Source organism: Oncorhynchus clarkii, chromosome 17 (assembly GCF_045791955.1).
Source record: "Oncorhynchus clarkii lewisi isolate Uvic-CL-2024 chromosome 17, UVic_Ocla_1.0, whole genome shotgun sequence".
In the NCBI taxonomy this organism is placed as follows: Eukaryota; Metazoa; Chordata; class Actinopteri; order Salmoniformes; family Salmonidae; genus Oncorhynchus; species Oncorhynchus clarkii.
The window spans coordinates 74,695,085-74,716,296 of NC_092163.1; the positions used below are offsets into that span (position 1 = coordinate 74,695,085).

The 21,212-nt window shown below is 43.5% G+C and overlaps 1 protein-coding gene across 1 annotated transcript in view; it reads left to right on the forward strand.

Annotated features, from left to right (window-relative positions):
- The first annotated feature begins 3,407 nt into the window (after positions 1-3,407).
- The window catches only part of LOC139371421 (protein phosphatase 1 regulatory inhibitor subunit 16B-like), a 155,856-nt gene continuing 138,051 nt past the window's right edge, over positions 3,408-21,212 (forward strand). The window contains exon 1 of the mRNA XM_071111821.1: positions 3,408-3,609. The gene's annotated coding sequence lies outside the window, so the exon portion shown is untranslated. The remainder of the gene's footprint in view (positions 3,610-21,212) is intronic.

The window sequence follows — 21,212 nt, forward strand, 5'->3', positions numbered from 1 at the left end:
TATTGAGAAAGTAGCTACCTCTCTTTTCTTTGTTCTTTCTCGGTATTTGAAAGTTCAAGCGGTCCCCCGCCTTTGGAATATATTGCGTAGAAGACACTCCAGTTCTCGGTCTAGTCTCGGTACCACCAGCTTGCTCGGTACCAGAATGTTCGCCATCTTGACTTGGTGAATGCATTTAAAAAAAACGAATAAAAAGACTGCGTGGCGGCTTTAACACGGAAATTACAGGCAATCATTAATGACAACTGTGAAGACATGAGTCTGTCTGAAGCTAGGCGAATAGCTTCTCTCCCTCTGTTCAGCTGTCAGATTACAATCAGTGTCTGCTCTTGTGTTTGAAGAAACCCAGAGTTGATGTGGCAAATTGTATTTACTCACTGATTGACAATTCAGTCAATAGCACAACAGACCTGGATTCCATTAATTAGGCCTCTGACAAATTTCTCTCGACATGATTGTCTTTAAGTGCAGTAATTTCCAGATACGGTTTCATTGATTGACAGATTCAAATCTAAAGTTGTGTTTGTTTTTCTTGTTTCTAGTTAGTCAACCTTCTACATCCCCGAGCTGACAAGGTAAAAATCTGTCATTCTACCCCTGAACAAGGTAGTTAACCCACTGTTCCTAGACCAGTTAACCCACTGTTCCTAGACCAGTTAACCCACTGTTCCTAGACCAGTTAACCCACTGTTCCTAGACCAGTTAACCCACTGTTCCTAGACCAGTTAACTCACCGTTCCTAGACCAGTTAACCCACTGTTCCTAGACCAGTTAACCCACTGTTCCTAGACCAGTTAACCCACTGTTCCTAGACCAGTTAACCCACTGTTCCTAGACCAGTTAACCCACTGTTCCTAGACCAGTTAACCCACTGTTCCTAGACCAGTTAACCCACTGTTCCTAGGCCGTCATTGTAAATAAGAATTTGTTCTTAACTGACTTGCGTAGTCAAATAAAGACTAAATAAAAAAATAAAAATAAAGTATAGACAGAAAAATATAGACTTGAGGAGATGCTGCTGACACTGATGACTCCATTAGCTGGCAGGTTCACACTAAGTCTCTGTCTACATAAATACATGATATACCATGAAGACGCATTACTCTGCAATTAATAACAGTCACACTGACATGTGTAGCAGGGTGTTATTGGTTGGTAAACCGCCCAAAGAGGTTGTTGATGAAACACATAGTCGATCACAGCTGACATGCTTACATCTCTATAGGGAGACTTATAGGAAACACCTAGCATCGATTTGCTCTGCACCCTGGGGGGAGAAATCAATGTTGACCAAACTGAGCTACAGACATGTGTAGTTCACGGGTTACGCTTAAGCAATAAGGCACGAGGAGTGTTGGTATATGGTCAATATACCGTGGCTAAGGGCTGTTCTCATGTATGACGCATCGCGTAGTGCCTGGACACAGCCCCTAGCCGTGGTATATTGGCCATATACCACAAACCCCTGAGGTGCCTTATTGCTATTATAAACTGGTTACCAAAGTAATTAGAGCAGTAAAAATGAATGTTTTGTCATACCTGTGCTATACGGCCTGATATACCACAGCTGTCAGCCAATCAGCATTCAGGGCTCGAAACACCTAGTTTATAATTGACTTTACGGTCCACTGCTGCCTGGTATTGACTTGCAAATTACATTGTAAAATGGTAATACACAATAGTTGCAAACTCATAATTACTTGATAATACCACCTCGTGTAACTGAAAGACGACTAAAAACAATAGATATGTGATACAGTAATCACAGAGTACATGCAGTACCATGCAGTACAAAACCTCTCAACATGTTAATGCTTTCTGAGTTGGGTCATGCATTTTAAGCTATATTACCCATTACTGCTGCAGTCAGCACCTTCCATCTCTGACAGCCACTGGTGTTTTTAATCTTTAATGATGTTAATAAACTACAGTACCAGATGTGTGTGTGTGTGTGTTTGTTTGTGTGAACCTGATAATGCCTCTCTCTCTCTCTCTCTTTGTGTTTTGTTTATTCATGTCGGTGTAAAAACTTCTCTCTCCCTTGATGTTGACAGAAAGTAGAGCAGCTAGCCACTGCATGACGCCATGAAATATTAAACATGTTCAGACTATTAACCGGCAAATGGGTAAAACTCCTGACCTCAGCAACTGCCATGAGAGGAGGAGAGGAGGACAGGAGGACAGGAGGAGAGGGAGAGGAGGACAGGAGGTGAGGGAGAGGAGGACAGGAGGTGAGGGAGAAGAGGAGGAAATGGTTTAGGAAGATGGGGGTGTAGGAAAGGAGGGGAAGAGGAGAGAATGAGGAGGAGGAGGAAGAGGAGGAGGAGAAGGGTTAGGAAGATGGGGGTGTGGGAGAGGAGGGGAAGAGGAGAGAATGAGGAGAAGGAGGAAGAGGAGAAGGGTTAGGAAGATGGGGGTGTAGGAGAGGAGGGGAAGAGGAGAAAATGAGGAGGAGGAAGAGATGGATTAGGAGGCTGGAATGTACTGTAGTAACAGTAACAGAGTTTTTTCTCTCAAGCCACTGCCTGTTCTGACATAGATTCAGTAAGGCTGGTAAAGAAGATATCAGATGCAGTATTTTTACAGTACAGTGCAGTATGATATTAACCACAAGGCAGACATTTTTCCTATTTCTGGGAGGAATCCTAACTTGAGATCCGCTCACGTAGCTTGTGTGCTAGTTTTCGTACAAATCTCCAATTGACCTCAATGTATAATTTACAAAAAAATCTGAATAGATCTCCCATAAGGATTTGGGTCTCAATGTTTACCTCATCAAACACACATGATAAGCAGATGTTTACTCTCATTATGCCAGAACATGTTAAAATTCTTATGGGATTTCACCTATATTATCTTTGATCCATTTTTCACTATAGAAGGAATGTAGGCCTGCATAAACGTATAAATTCTGTGCATTTTCAAGGAAACACTTGTAATGTGTCCCTTACCTTTCTTGATAATAACTTATAGAAATGGGGATTTAGTCAGTGAAGTTACGGTGCTTAGACTGAATGTTGAGTTATCTTTGGTGGCTGATATGTTTTTTTCAACTCAAGACATAGAAGTTGAAGTTATTGTATTGGAAATTAAAGATATTGCCATCATGTATTTTTCAACCATTATTAAAAAGATGCGTGTCAATGAAAATCCAATGAACCACAACCCTATAGGTCTAGACCTATGTGTGCAGATATGGCTGTGGCATAACTAATCAACACTTCATCATAGCAGAACATCAGTAAGCTATCATCAGAATGGTCCCAAGTCCAACATTTTGAAATGTTTCTAAAGTAGACAAAAAGTAGACGCGTATCTGTCTACACTTGATGTTTTCGAGCCCAGCCTGCTGCCTCCAACCCCACCCTCCTCCCGGTGTGACTTGTAGTCGAGGGGCGTTCTGTAACAGTCTGCAGCGGGCGGCAGCTAGCGACACAGCTGCGGTAGCATTTCTTGCCTGCCCCTCGTCTCCTGTACAGCTACAGCGCTACTAGTTAGCCACAGGACAATATCCCTGCTGTAGGCTTCAAGACATGTTCGTCTTCAAGAGTTCCACTCATCCCAGTGAGTGAAATTGAAACAAGTTAGTCCATTGATAACCTACATACGGTGAGTACAATAATTGTTGATTTTTTTTTACAGATGCGATCGGTTTTGGTGGTCTTCTGTTCGATTGATTGAAATGAAATGTGAAAGAGAGGAGGTATTTTCTAAGCAGTGGAGCAGAAGACATCGGCATTGGGAGGGGTGCCCCTACCTCGTTTGAGAATAAATGTCTCTATCTCGTTGTTTGAGCAGTTAGCCCGAGTTTTACCGTTACATTACCGTTCATTACTGGCAACCAATTATTCATTGCCGTTGCTGGCGCCACACATGTAACACATAGCCTAATCATCAAGACGTGTGCCCCGATTCCAGGAAAGAAACATATCACAGATTTCTGCGCTAGATCGCCAACAATGTTTCAATCCTACTTGTATGTTGTTGTCTGGCCACTTGGGATTTGTAGAGGCATCAAGTCAGTGCACGCTTCAGAAGTTAGTAACGAGGATGGATGATTGACAATTTCAATCTGAGAGATGTTGTTTCCTCTCTCCTTACTAGTTGCAGAAGTCAGTCCCACACGTGCGATGGGGGAAAACTGCCAGGGGCCTTATGACAATGTTAAGGTTATTGTATTCGTTAAAGTAGACCACAAGAGAATAGCCCAAATAGAGATACTGTAGATAGAGGTTACTGTAGTTTTTAAAATATTTATATCATTATGCTCTCTGTCTGTATAAAATAGTAATGAATTGGTCAATGTAGAATAGTGCTGTTGTCCCAATAGATTGTGCCTCTATTCCACTTGTGTAGGCTAATAACAAAAAACACTACTTCAGTGCAATTCCTTTGACTACAGAGTAGTATTGGTAGCCTACTAGACTTGAGTAATTACAACATTACTGGTCATGTAAATGGTTGGAGCTTGGTTGGTTTTGCTTACACTTACACTAGGCGTGTTCCTTGTTTTGTTCTTCCAAATCAAACGTTCTTTAGGGTCTGATTTCTTTATGCCTAGTTCAAGAAAATAAAAAAAACATAGGTCTATGCCTGGCAAATTGGTCATATCTCCTTTCTGTGCAAAATGTAACGTGTGCCTTTGGTATTGTGTAGCCCTCTGGCTGGGAAGGGTAGCCCTTTTAAATGTTTGATGTGTGGGGATGTCTGGAGCGGCTTCTCTGGCTGTTCCTCTCAGCATCTGCACTGCCTGTCAGCTATGGTTAGGGATGGGCCATCAGACGCAATACACTGTGCCCACTGCTCACACACACACTGGCAGAGCCACAATCACACAGGAACGATGGTGACACACACACACACACACACACACGTATGAACACACACACGTATGAACACACACACACACACACACACACACACACACACACACACACACACACACGTATGAAAACACACACACAGTAAGACATGCACCTATATGCACACCTTTTTAGTCACACACACACATACACACACACATACACACACACACACACACACACACACACACACACACACACAAACTCTCTCCCAGTAGGAGGTCAGATTAGGCTCAGAGCAGCAGGGGGAACCATGATGATGCCTACCAAAATGGCCCCCTATTCCCTACATAGTGCACTACTTAATGACCAGGGTCCATGGAATCCTATAGTGCACCATTTTTTTTGTTTGTTTCAAAAGTAGTGCACTATATAGGGGAAAAGGGTACCATTCGAGAAGCAGACGTCATCTGCTCTCTGCAGGACCCCAGCTAGGTCACATAGAAAGATGTGCCTGATGCACCGGCCAGTAAGCCACCAGATTAACTGACAGCACTGGCCGCTTAAATGCTTGTAGTAATCAGATAACTGTGGTTTAGTATTAGTACTGCAGGGCCATGGGTAAGTCAACAGGTCTAGGCAAGACTTAGAGGGGAGAGGACATTTTACTAAGCACGGGTCATGATCAACCAACATATTTCAATTTGAATAGAAACACAGAACAGAGAAACGCACTGGGTTTGGTCAGCAGGCTGACGGGCTTATTTGTGTGTGTGTGTGTGTGTGTGTGTCACCATCGTTTCTGTGTGATTGTGGCTCTGCCTGTGTGTGTGTGTGTGTGTGTGTGTGTGTGTGTGTGCGTGCTTGTCATACATAGCAGCAGGGAAATAAGCTTTCTGCTGTGGTAACATTAACAGGCTGCATTTCATGTTGGAAGGGGAACTGCTTTGATGTCAATCATCATGGATTTAATCTTCTACTAGTCTACAAACTGAATTTAAAAAAATACGTATTTTCTTCATCTTTAGTGAGCCTCCCGGGCGTCTAAGATTTCAATATTTCATGAGAAGAGAAATCTCCAAATTAGTGTGTTGGAATAATCACGCAACAGTTAGGGTATAAAACAAACTACGAACAGAGAAAGCACACGCACGCACACATGCACGCACACACTCACGCACGCACACACGCACGCACGCACGCACACAGACACACACACACACACACACACACACACACACACACACACACACACACACACACACACACACACACACACACACACACACACACACACACACACACACACACACACACTAGGGCTGTGACGATCACGGAATTTTGGATGGCTGTGATCGGGCCAGCCAGGTGACCGCGGTCAACGTCATAACCGCTCGAATCACCAAAGATTTTCTCCTTGGTGCAAGTGCAGCCATAGAACTAGAATGAGTAGAACTAAATGTTCCTATTCAAGTCAATGATGGCACAACGCTGATTCAACTCAACTGACATTTCAAAAAATGCATTCCATTGCATGAGACACATCCAGTTGACATCATTTGAATGAGCATTCTACATTTCAGCAAGGACCAACACAGTTTCATCGCGTTGTTAAGAGTCCATGTTACCACAGGAACAGACTGTGGAACGCCGTATTAAATCTGTTTTTTGTGGTTATGACAGTTATTTTATTTCCATGGCGGGTCTCCATCCATAACAGTTGGTTATACTGTAATTGTGCCAGCCCTAACACATGCACACTGCAGCGCATACCCAAATCAGAAGGATAGTATTAACCCTCATTTCCATAGACTGCAGCGCATACCCAAATCAGAAGGATAGTATTAACCCTCATTTCCATAGACTGCAGCGCATACCCAAATCAGAAGGATAGTATTAGCCCTCATTTCCATAGACTGCAGCGCATACCCAAAGCAGAAGGATAGTATTAACCCTCATTTCCATAGACTGCAGCACATACCCAAAGCAGAAGGATAGTATTAACCCTCATTTCCATAGACTGCAGCACATACCCAAAGCAGAAGGATAGTATTAACCCTCATTTCCATAGACTGCAGCACATACCCAAAGCAGAAGGATAGTATTAACCCTCATTTCCATAGACTGCAGCACATACCCAAAGCAGAAGGATAGTATTAGCCCTCATTTCCATAGACTGCAGCACATACCCAAAGCAGAAGGATAGTATTAACCCTCATTTCCATAGACTGCAGCACATACCCAAAGCAGAAGGATAGTATTAACCCTCATTTCCATAGACTGCAGCACATACCCAAAGCAGAAGGATAGTATTAACCCTCATTTCCATAGACTGCAGCACATACCCAAAGCAGAAGGATAGTATTAACCCTCATTTCCATAGACTGCAGCGCATACCCAAAGCAGAAGGATAGTATTAACCCTCAGCTGCAGCGCATACCCAAAGCAGAAGGATAGTATTAACCCTCATTTCCATAGACTGCAGCGCATACCCAAAGCAGAAGGATAGTATTAACCCTCATTTCCATAGACTGCAGCGCATACCCAAAGCAGAAGGATAGTATTAACCCTCATTTCCATAGACTGCAGCGCAGCGCATACCCAAAGCAGAAGGATAGTATTAACCCTCATTTCCATAGACTGCAGCGCAAGGATAGTATTAACCCTCAAAGCAGAAGGATAGTATTAACCCTCATTTCCATAGACTGCAGCGCATACCCAAAGCAGAAGGATAGTATTAACCCTCATTTCCATAGACTGCAGCGCATACCCAAAGCAGAAGGATAGTATTAACCCTCATTTCCATAGACTGCAGCGCATACCCAAAGCAGAAGGATAGTATTAACCCTCATTTCCATAGACTGCAGCGCATACCCAAAGCAGAAGGATAGTATTAACCCTCATTTCCATAGACTGCAGCGCATACCCAAAGCAGAAGGATAGTATTAACCCTCATTTCCATAGACTGCAGCGCATACCCAAAGCAGAAGGATAGTATTAACCCTCATTTCCATAGACTGCAGCGCATACCCAAAGCAGAAGGATAGTATTAACCCTCATTTCCATAGACTGCAGCGCATACCCAAAGCAGAAGGATAGTATTAACCCTCATTTCCATAGACTGCAGCACATACCCAAAGCAGAAGGATAGTATTAACCCTCATTTCCATAGACTGCAGCACATACCCAAAGCAGAAGGATAGTATTAACCCTCATTTCCATAGACTGCAGCGCATACCCAAAGCAGAAGGATACCCTCATTTCCATAGACTGCAGCACATACCCAAAGCAGAAGGATAGTATTAACCCTCATTTCCATAGACTGCAGCGCATACCCTCATTTCCATAGACTGCAGCACATACCCAAAGCAAGGATAGTATTAACCCTCATTTCCATAGACTGCAGCACATACCCAAAGCAGAAGGATAGTATTAACCCTCATTTCCATAGACTGCAGCGCATACCCAAAGCAGAAGGATAGTATTAACCCTCATTTCCATAGACTGCAGCACATACCCAAAGCAGAAGGATAGTATTAACCCTCATTTCCATAGACTGCAGCGCATACCCAAAGCAGAAGGATAGTATTAACCCTCATTTCCATAGACTGCAGCGCATACCCAAAGCAGAAGGATAGTATTAACCCTCATTTCCATAGACTGCAGCGCATACCCAAAGCAGAAGCAGAAGGATAGTATTAACCCTCATTTCCATAGACTGCAGCACATACCCAAAGCAGAAGGATAGTATTAACCCTCATTTCCATAGACTGCAGCACATACCCAAAGCAGAAGGATAGTATTAACCCTCATTTCCATAGACTGCAGCGCATACCCAAAGCAGAAGGATAGTATTAACCCTCATTTCCATAGACTGCAGCACAGCGCATACCCAAAGCAGAAGGATAGTATTAACCCTCATTTCCATAGACTGCAGCGCATACCCAAAGCAGAAGGATAGTATTAACCCTCATTTCCATAGACTGCAGCGCATACCCAAAGCAGAAGGATAGTATTAACCCTCATTTCCATAGACTGCAGCGCATACCCAAAGCAGAAGGATAGTATTAACCCTCATTTCCATAGACTGCAGCACATACCCAAAGCAGAAGGATAGTATTAACCCTCATTTCCATAGACTGCAGCACATACCCAAAGCAGAAGGATAGTATTAACCCTCATTTCCATAGACTGCAGCACATACCCAAAGCAGAAGGATAGTATTAACCCTCATTTCCATAGACTGCAGCACATACCCAAAGCAGAAGGATAGTATTAACCCTCATTTCCATAGACTGCAGCACATACCCAAAGCAGAAGGATAGTATTAACCCTCATTTCCATAGACTGCAGCGCATACCCAAAGCAGAAGGATAGTATTAACCCTCATTTCCATAGACTGCAGCGCATACCCAAAGCAGAAGGATAGTATTAACCCTCATTTCCATAGACTGCAGCGCATACCCAAAGCAGAAGGATAGTATTAACCCTCATTTCCATAGACTGCAGCGCATACCCAAAGCAGAAGGATAGTATTAACCCTCATTTCCATAGACTGCAGCGCATACCCAAAGCAGAAGGATAGTATTAACCCTCATTTCCATAGACTGCAGCGCATACCCAAAGCAGAAGGATAGTATTAACCCTCATTTCCATAGACTGCAGCGCATACCCAAAGCAGAAGGATAGTATTAACCCTCATTTCCATAGACTGCAGCGCATACCCAAAGCAGAAGGATAGTATTAACCCTCATTTCCATAGACTGCAGCACATACCCAAAGCAGAAGGATAGTATTAACCCTCATTTCCATAGACTGCAGCACATACCCAAAGCAGAAGGATAGTATTAACCCTCATTTCCATAGACTGCAGCGCATACCCAAAGCAGAAGGATAGTATTAACCCTCATTTCCATAGACTGCAGCACATACCCAAAGCAGAAGGATAGTATTAACCCTCATTTCCATAGACTGCAGCGCATACCCAAAGCAGAAGGATAGTATTAACCCTCATTTCCATAGACTGCAGCACATACCCAAAGCAGAAGGATAGTATTAACCCTCATTTCCATAGACTGCAGCGCATACCCAAAGCAGAAGGATAGTATTAACCCTCATTTCCATAGACTGCAGCGCATACCCAAAGCAGAATGATAGTATTAACCCTCATTTCCATAGACTGCAGCGCATACCCAAAGCAGAAGGATAGTATTAACCCTCATTTCCATAGACTGCAGCGCATACCCAAAGCAGAAGGATAGTATTAACCCTCATTTCCATAGACTGCAGCGCATACCCAAAGCAGAAGGATAGTATTAACCCTCATTTCCATAGACTGCAGCGCATACCCAAAGCAGAAGGATAGTATTAACCCTCATTTCCATAGACTGCAGCGCATACCCAAAGCAGAAGGATAGTATTAACCCTCATTTCTATAGACTGCAGCGCATACCCAAAGCAGAAGGATAGTATTAACCCTCATTTCCATAGACTGCAGCGCATACCCAAAGCAGAAGGATAGTATTAACCCTCATTTCCATAGACTGACTGCAGCGCATACCCAAAGCAGAAGGATAGTATTAACCCTCATTTCCATAGACTGCAGCGCATACCCAAAGCAGAAGGATAGTATTAACCCTCATTTCCATAGACTGCAGCGCATACCCAAAGCAGAAGGATAGTATTAACCCTCATTTCCATAGACTGCAGCGCATACCCAAAGCAGAAGGATAGTATTAACCCTCATTTCCATAGACTGCAGCGCATACCCAAAGCAGAAGGATAGTATTAACCCTCATTTCCATAGACTGCAGCGCATACCCAAAGCAGAAGGATAGTATTAACCCTCATTTCCATAGACTGCAGCGCATACCCAAAGCAGAAGGATAGTATTAACCCTCATTTCCATAGACTGCAGCACATACCCAAAGCAGAAGGATAGTATTAACCCTCATTTCCATAGACTGCAGCACATACCCAAAGCAGAAGGATAGTATTAACCCTCATTTCCATAGACTGCAGCGCATACCCAAAGCAGAAGGATAGTATTAGCCCTCATTTCCATAGACTGCAGCGAAGCGCATACCCAAAGCAGAAGGATACGGAGGCATCTTGTAATGACGACTGGTAATAACGGGTACAACATAGTAATGACGACTGGTAATAACGGGTACAACATAGTAATGACGACTGGTAATAACGGGTACAACATAGTAATGACGACTGGTAATAACGGGTACAACATAGTAATGACGACTGGTAATAACGGGTACAACATAGTAATGACGACTGGTAATAACGGGTACAACATAGTAATGACGACTGGTAATAACGGGTACAACATAGTAATGACGACTGGTAATAACGGGTACAACATAGTAATGACGACTGGTAATAACGGGTACAACATAGTAATGACGACTGGTAATAACGGGTACAACATAGTAATGACGACTGGTAATAACGGGTACAACAGTAATGACGACTGGTAATAACGGGTACAACATAGTAATGACGACTGGTAATAACGGGTACAACATAGTAATGGCGACTGGTAATAACGGGTACAACATAGTAATGACGACTGGTAATAACGGGTACAACATAGTAATGACGACTGGTAATAACGGGTACAACATAGTAATGACGACTGGTAATAACGGGTACAACATAGTAATGACGACTGGTAATAACGGGTACAACATAGTAATGACGACTGGTAATAACGGGTACAACATAGTAATGACGACTGGTAATAACGGGTACAACATAGTAATGACGACTGGTAATAACGGGTACAACATAGTAATGACGACTGGTAATAACGGGTACAACATAGTAATGACGACTGGTAATAACGGGTACAACATAGTAATGACGACTGGTAATAACGGGTACAACATAGTAATGACGACTGGTAATAACGGGTACAACATAGTAATGACGACTGGTAATAACGGGTACAACATAGTAATGACGACTGGTAATAACGGGTACAACATAGTAATGACGACTGGTAATAACGGGTACAACATAGTAATGACGACTGGTAATAACGGGTACAACATAGTAATGACGACTGGTAATAACGGGTACAACATAGTAATGACGACTGGTAATAACGGGTACAACATAGTAATGACGACTGGTAATAACGGGTACAACATAGTAATGACGACTGGTAATAACGGGTACAACATAGTAATGGCGACTGGTAATAACGGGTACAACATAGTAATGGCGACTGGTAATAACGGGTACAACATAGTAATGACGACTGGTAATAACGGGTACAACATAGTAATGACGACTGGTAATAACGGGTACAACATAGTAATGACGACTGGTAATAACGGGTACAACATAGTAATGACGACTGGTAATAACGGGTACAACATAGTAATGACGACTAACGGGTACAACATAGTAATGACGACTGGTAATAACGGGTACAACATAGTAATGACGACTGGTAATAACGGGTACAACATAGTAATGACGACTGGTAATAACGGGTACAACATAGTAATGACGACTGGTAATAACGGGTACAACATAGTAATGACGACTGGTAATAACGGGTACAACATAGTAATGACGACTGGTAATAACGGGTACAACATAGTAATGACGACTGGTAATAACGGGTACAACATAGTAATGACGACTGGTAATAACGGGTACAACATAGTAATGACGACTGGTAATAACGGGTACAACATAGTAATGACGACTGGTAATAACGGGTACAACATAGTAATGACGACTGGTAATAACGGGTACAACATAGTAATGACGACTGGTAATAACGGGTACAACATAGTAATGACGACTGGTAATAACGGGTACAACATAGTAATGACGACTGGTAATAACGGGTACAACATAGTAATGACGACTGGTAATAACGGGTACAACATAGGGATGCCCATCTTTCCCTTTCAAGACAGATCGATACGTATCTATATTTCATTTTACCTTTATTTAACTAGACAAGTCAGTTTAAGAACAAATTCTTATTTTCAATGACAGCCTAGGAACAGTGGGTTAACTGCCTTGTTCAGGAGCGTAAATGACAGATTTTTACCTTGTCAGGTCGGGGATTTGATCTAGCAACCATTCGGTTACTAGTCCACTAGGCTACCTGCCGCCCCAATGGGCACCGATACGATACAGGAAGGATCTGTTTTTAGTTAGAAACGACTCTGTGTGATTCGGTTTGATAAGAGGAACGAATCAATGCGATTCGGTGCGATACGATTCCCAGTGGTGGAAAAAGTACCCAATTGTCATACTTGAGTAAAAGTAAATATACCTTAATAGAAAATGACTCAAGTAAAAGTGAAAGTCACCCAGTTAAATACTACTTGAGTAAAAGTCTGAAACTATCTGGTTTTAAATGTACTGAAGTATCTAAAGTAAAAGTAAATGCTATAAATCATTTCAAATTCCTTATTAAACAAACCAGATGGCATGATTTTCTTGTTTTTATTTGATTAACGGATAGCCAGGGGCACACTCCAACACTCAGATTCACAAACAAAGTATGTGTGTTTAGTGAGTCTGCCAGATCAGAGGCAGTAGTGATGACCAGGGATGTTCTCTGTTTAGTGAATCCTCCAGATCAGAGGCAGTAGGGATGACCAGGGATGTTCTCTGTTTAGTGAGTCCTCCAGATCAGAGGCAGTAGTGATGACCAGGGATGTTCTCTGTTTAGTGAGTCCTCCAGATCAGAGCCAGTAGTGATGACCAGGGATGTTCTCTGTTTAGTGAGTCTGCCAGATCAGAGGCAGTAGTGATGACCAGGGATGTTCTCTTGATAACTGTATGAATTAGACAATTTTTATGTCCTGCTAAGCATTCAAAATGTAACGAGTACTTTTGGCCTGATATTAGCTACACTGTCTAGCTACTCCCCTCTCCTTACTGGTCTGATATTAGCTACATTATCTAGCTACTCCCCTCTCCTTCCTGGTCTGATATTAGCTACACTATCTAGCTACTCCCCTCTCCTTACTGGTCTGATATTAGCTACACTATCTAGCTACTCCCCTCTCCTTACTGGTCTGATATTAGCTACGCTATCTAGCTACGTCCCTGTCCTTACTGGTCTGATATTAGCTACACTATCTAGCTACGTCCCTGTCCTTACTGGTCTGATATTAGCTACACTATCTAGCTACGTCCCTCTCCTTACTGGTCTGATATTAGCTACACTGTCTAGCTACTCCCCTCTCCTTACTGGTCTGATATTAGCTACACTATCTAGCTTCTCCCCTCTCCTTACTGGTCTGATATTAGCTACACTATCTAGCTACTTCCCTCACCTTACTGCAGGGCAGCACTCCCCTCTCATTACTGCAGGACAGCACTCCCCTCTCCTTACTGCAGGACAGCACTCCCCTCTCCTTACTGCAGGACAGCACTCCCCTCTTCTTACTGCAGGACAGCACTCCCCTGTCCTTACTGCAGGATAGCACTCCCCTGTCCTTACTGCAGGACAGCACTCCCCTGTCCTTACTGCAGGACAGCACTCCCCTCTCCTTACTGCAGGACAGCACTCCCCTATCCTTACTGCAGGACAGCACTCCCCTGTCCTTACTGCAGGATAGAACTCCCCTGTCCTTACTGCAGGACAGCACTCCCCTCTCCTTACTAAAGGACAGCACTCCCCTGTCCTTACTACAGGACAGCACTCCCCTGTCCTTACTGCAGGACAGCACTCCCCTGTCCTTACAGCAGGACAGCACTCCCCTGTCCTTACTGCAGGACAGCACTCCCCTGTCCTTACTGCAGGACAGCACTCCCCGGCAAGTGGGAGCGAAGGACACACTGCCTGGGTTGTCGTTGCCGGCTTGCAGCGCAAATTCTCCCAATTTGAGCAGTAGACTGTCACGGTGACATCGAGATGATAACTACCAATACTACATGTTGTTTCTCGTGTAGGCTGCTATGCTACTCGAAATATAATCAAGTGGGATGGAACAAATATGCGACGTTAGCGATGTGCTAAAGCTGCCCGGTGAAGCAACATTGGGAAGGACCTTGAAACCACATTGTTGAACTGGCCAGTTATACATACAGTCAATGGGTCATTCACACCGGCTTATCGGTAAATTAGCTAATTGGCATAGAGATGGTGACCAATCAAATGAAAGTTTATTGTTTGCACACACACATTTGCAGATGTTATCGCATGTGCAGTGAAATGCTTGTGTTTCTAGCTCCAACCATGCAGTAATATCTAGCAATACAAAACAATACACACATAATCCAGATTTGTAGCGGCTGTCGTCGGAAGGATGAGACCAAGAGTTCCACATAATATTTATTGTTGAAGTGAAACTTTAGACAAAACAAAACAAGAAAGAAAGAAAGAAAGAAAGAACGAAAGAAAGAAAGAAAGAAAGAAAGAAAACAACCACCGAACAGCTTCGTAGTGCAAACTACCTGGTCACAAACGAAGAACAAGATCCCACACAGAAGGAGGGGAAAAATCTACCTAAGTATGATTCCCAATCAGAGACAACAATAGACAGCTGTCCCTGATTGAGAACCATACCTGGCCAAACACAAAGAAATAGAAAACATAGAAACATCAGCATAGAATGCCCACCCAAATCACACCCTGACCAAACCAAAAATAGAGACATAAAAAGCTCTCTACAGTGACACAATTATTATTATAATAATTTAATTTTGTATATATACGATGAGCCATAACTACAATATAGTATATACACTGAGTGTAGGACACATTAAGAGCACCTGCTCTTTCCATGACAGACTGACCAGATGAATCCAGGTGAAAGTTATGATCCCTTATTTATGTCTCTAAATCCACTTCATTCATTGTAGATGAAGGGGAGGAGACAGGTTAAAGAAGGATTTTTAAGCCTTGAGACAATTGAGACATGGATTGTGTGTGTGTGCCTGTTCAGAGTTTGAATGAGCAAGATTTCTGTGTCCTTCAACGGGGTATGGTAGTATTTTGGTATTTGGTATTTTATTAGGATCCAACACATTCTTGTTTCTTATAACAAGAAGAAGTGATGCAGTCAGTTTCTCCTCAACTCTTAGCCAAGAGAGACTGGCAGCATAGTATTTATATCAGCCCTCTGATTACAATTAAGAACAAAACGTGCTGCTCTGTTCTGGGCCAGCTGCAGCTTAACTAGGTCTTTCCTTGCAGCACTGGACCACACAACTGGACAATAATCAAGGTTAGACAAAACTAGAGCCTGCAGAACTTGCTTTTTGATGTGTAGTATCAACATCGGCAGAGCATCACTTTATTACGGCTAGACCTCTCCCCATTTTTACAACCATTGAATCTATGTGTTTTGACCATGACCGTTTACAATCTACAAGTAATTTAGTCTCTTCAACTTGTTCAACAGCCACACCATTCATTACCATATTCAGCTGAGGTATAGGACTTAGGGAATGATTTGTACCAAATACAAAGCTCTCAGTTTTAGAGATGTTCAGGACCAGTTTATTACTGGCCACCCATTCCAAATCAGACTGCAACTCTTTAAGGGTTTCAGTGACTTCATTAGCCGTGGTTGCTGATGTGTGTATGGTTGAATCATCAGCATACATGGACACACATGCTTTGTTTAATGCCAGTGGCAGGTCATTGGAAAAAATAGAAAAGAGTAGCGGGCCTAGAGAGCTGCCCTGCTGTACACCACACTTTACATGTTTGACATTAGAGAAGCTTCCATTAAAGAAAACCCTTTGAGTTCTATTAGATAGATAGCTCTGAATCCACGATATGGCAGAGGTTGAAAAGCCATAACAACAGGTTATGGTCAATAATATCAAAGGCTGCACTGAAATCTAACAGTTCAGCTCCCATAATCTTCTTATTATCAATTTCTTTGAAATTGTTGAGTGCCCTTCTCTATGTGCATGCTGATAGTCTGTTGTTAATTTGTTTGCAGATAAATCGCATTGTATTTGGTCAAACACCATTTTTTCCAACAGTTTGCTAAGAGCTGGCAGCAAGCTGATAGGTCTGCTGTTAGAACCAGTAAAGGCCGCTTTACCACTCTTGGGTAGCGGAATGACTTTGGCTTCCCTCCAGGCCTGAGGACAAAGACTTTCCTCTAGGCTCAGATTAAAGATATGACAGATAGGAGTGGCTATAGAGTCACCTACCATCCTCAGTAACTTTCTATCTAAGTTGTCAATTTTTAAAATGTATTTTACCTTTATTTAACTTGGAAAATCAGTTAAGAACAAATTCTTATTTTCAATGACGGCCTTGGAACAGTGGGTTACCTTCCTGTTCAGGGGCAGAACGACAGATTTGTACCTTGTCAGCTCGGGGATTTGAACTTGCAACCTTGCAACTAGTCCAACGCTCTGACCACTAGGCTACCCTGCCGCCCCAATGCCAGGAGTTTTGTCAGTAATCTTTACACCTCTCCCACACTAACTTCACAACATTCTGACTTGCAATGCTTTTCTTTATTCCCTGAAAAAATTTTTTGGACGAATACCATAACCCACTGTTCGTTGTTGCCCAAGTTTGCCCACATTGCCAATGAAGATATTAGATATTACTGCACTGTCAGAACTGAAATCACAAGCATTTCTTTACACTCGCATTAACATCTGCTAACTATGTGTATGTGACCAATAAAATTTGATTTGATTTGAAGTAATCATTCAAATAATTGGCAACATGAGATTGGTTTTGTCATGAATAAGCCATCTGATTCCATGAAAGATGGAGTTGAATTTGTCTTTCTGCCCATTTCATCATTCTCTATATCATTATTCTTGGCTTCATAATACAGTTTTGTCTTCTTCTTTTTGTTGAGTTTAGTCACATCATTTCTCAATTTGCAGTAAATCATCCAGTCAATTCCTCATCAATCCATGGAGCCTTAACAGTTCTAACAGTCAGTTTCTTAACCTCTTGAGTGTAGGGGGCAGTATTTTGATGTTTGGATCAAAAACGTATCCAAGTGAAACTGCCTATTTCTCAGGCCCAGAATCTAGAATATGCATATAATTGTCAGATTAGGATAGAAAACACTCTAAAGTTTCCAAAACTGTCAAAATATTGTCTGTGAGTATAACAGAACTGATATTGCAGGCGAAAACAGGTATTTTCTGGAGGTAGAAAAAGTAATGTGAGCAAAACATTGCTATCCTATAGCCCTACACTGGCTCTGCCTCACTGGCTCTGCCTCACTGGCTCTGCCTCACTGGCTCTGCCTCACTGGCTCTGCCTCACTGGCTCTACCTCACTGGCTGTACCTCACTGGCTGTACCTCACTGGCTCTGCCTCACTGGCTCTGCCTCACTGGCTGTACCTCACTGACTCTGCCTCACTGGCTGTACCTCACTGGCTAACACAGGAACTGGCTAAAACACACATCTCCAGCAGTGTCTGTCCTCAGTCCTAGGCATGCTATAGCCCTACACCAATTACTGGCTGGGGTTCAACGTGCACAGGAAGGGTTAGCAGGAAGTTTGCTTACAATGTTTGTGGCCTGTGCTCAAACTGCAGGAAGCCATGTGACCTGTGGAGCCACTGTGAGGTTTCTGTCCTCCCTCCTACAGTATTGTTGTGGAAAGCAGAGAAGAGCCGAGCAGATTACAGCAGAGCAAAACAGAGTACAGCATAGTATAGCAGAGCAGAGTACAGCAGAGTACAGCAGAGCAGAGTACAGCAGAGCAGATTATAGCAGAGCAGAGTACAGCAGAGCAGATTATAGCAGAGCAGATTACAGCAGAGCAGAGTACAGCAGAGCAGATTATAGCAGAGCAGATTATAGCAGAGCAGATTATAGCAGAGCAGATTACAGCAGAGCAGAGTACAGCAGAGCAGAGTACAGCAGAGCAGATTATAGCAGAGCAGATTATAGCAGAGCAGATTATAGCAGAGCAGATTATAGCAGAGCAGATTACAGCAGAGCAGAGTACAGCAGAGCAGAGTACAGCAGAGCAGATTACAGCAGAGCAGATTATAGCAGAGCAGATTACAGCAGAGCAGAGTACAGCAGAGCAGAGTACAGCAGAGCAGATTACAGCAGAGCAGAGTACAGCAGAGCAGAGTACAGCAGAGCAGATTACAGCAGAGCAGATTATAGCAGAGCAGATTACAGCAGAGCAGAGTACAGCAGAGCAGAGTACAGCAGAGCAGATTACAGCAGAGCAGATTATAGCAGAGCAGATTACAGCAGAGCAAAACAGAGTACAGCAGAGCAAAACAGAGTACAGCAGAGCAGAGTACAGCAGAGCAGAGTACAGCAGAGCAAAACAGAGTACAGCAGAGCAAAACAGAGTACAGCAGAGCAAAACAGAGTACAGCAGAGCAGATTACAGCAGAGCAGAGTTTGGGTCCTGAGGGAAAAAATAGTTGAGAACCACTTCCTGTAGAGGTCTTTAAAGAGCTAGCTCTCCTGCCAGAGCAAATCAAACTTATTTCTTTAACAGCACCCTCTAAAACAATAATAATAATACTAAGATTAGGCCTGGGATTTGCCTTACTATACTTAGGTGCCAATACAATATCTATTGCGATTCTCACGATTCTATATGTATTGCGATTCGATATTGTGATTTTATTGTGATTCAATGTTCCAAACATATTGCTCACCACATCTGATGCATGGGAACGAGAGAGCCATGAGAAAACACGTTTTAATCGGTCATGGGAATAAATTGGCTCCCTGTTTAAAAAAAAGATGGAGAACAAGCTATGAAGGAAAAAAAGTTTTGTGCAGGTACAGCCACAGCCGACTAGCTCAAAAATAATATTGCGATATTGTCAAAATGAAATTATGGGATATATCGTTAAAAAAATTATATCAAGATGTGTAACTGTATAGATATTTTTTTCCCAAATCACTAATTCAGATGCCACCTACTTTGGGACAGATCTCCTTTGTAAAATAGATCTTTAATCTCCTTGGCATCACCTTTTTAATAAGAAATACATGGTTTATAAATGCATTATAAAATGAATTATTGCTGCACGGTTTCTCAAGCCTAAATGTAATACTTTACATCCATTGGCCTACATGTTTTCTGCACTGGCTTGGAGCGCTACATGTTGTCTCTGCACCGGCTTGGAGCGCTACATGTTGTCTCTGCACCGGCTTGGAGCGCTACATGTTGTTTCTGCACCGGCTTGGAGCGCTGCATGTTGTCTCTGCACCGGCTTGGAGCGCTACATGTTTTCTCTGCACCGGCTTGGAGCGCTACATGTTGTTTCTGCACCGGCTTGGAGCGCTACATGTTGTCTCTGCACCGGCTTGGAGCGCTACATGTTGTCTCTGCACCGGCTTGGAGCGCTACATGTTGTCTCTGCACCGGCTTGGAGTGCTACATGTTATCTCTGCAATGGCTTGGAGCGCTGCATGTTGTCTCTGCACTGGCTTGGAGCGCTGCATGTTGTCTCTGCACCGGCTTGGAGCGCTGCATGTTGTCTCTGCACCAGCTTGGAGCGCTACATGTTGTTTCTGCACCAGCTTGGAGCGCTACATGTTGTCTCTGCACCAGCTTGGAGCGCTACATGTTGTCTCTGCATTGGCTTGGAGCGCTACATGTTGTCTCTGCACCGGCTTGGAGTTGTACATGTTGTCTCTGCACCGGCTTGGAGCGCTGCATGTTGTCTCTGCACCGGCTTGGAGCGCTGCATGTTGTCTCTGCACCGGCTTGGAGCGCTGCATGTTGTCTCTGCACCGGCTTGGAGCGCTGCATGTTGTCTCTGCACTGGCTTGGAGCGCTGCATGTTGTCTCTGCACTGGCTTGGAGCGCTGCATGTTGTCTCTGCACTGGCTTAGAGCGCTGCATGTTGTCTCTGCACTGGCTTGGAGCGCTGCATGTTGTCTCTGCACTGGCTTGGAGCGCTGCATGTTGTCTCGGCATCATTAACCTTCACAGCTGTTTTACTTCAAAGGCAGAATAATGCTCCAGACAGAAACCAGGAGAACGTCCCTGTGTGTGCGTCTCTGTCCTTGCGTGTGTACTTGTTGTGTTCCTAAAGGCTGCATTTGAAATCCCCGTCCTGCCTCTGGGACTCTGGGCTCCACAGCACTCTGTTCTGCTTCTGGCCCCATTTCACTGTAAATGGGTAGCATGCCTCCGTGCCTGCTGGTACCAGGGCTGCTGTTCAGCATGATTCAGTACCTGCTGGTTCCAGGGCTGCTGTTCAGCATGATTCAGTACCTGCTGGTACCGGGGCTGCTGTTCAGCATGATTCAGTACCTGCTGGTACCAGGGCTGCTGTTCAGTATGATTCAGTACCTGCTGGTACCAGGGCTGCTGTTCAGCATGATTCAGTACCTGCTGGTTCCAGGGCTGCTGTTCAGCATGATTCAGTACCTGCTGGTTCCAGGGCTGCTGTTCAGCATGATTCAGTACCTGGTGGTACCAGGGCTGCTG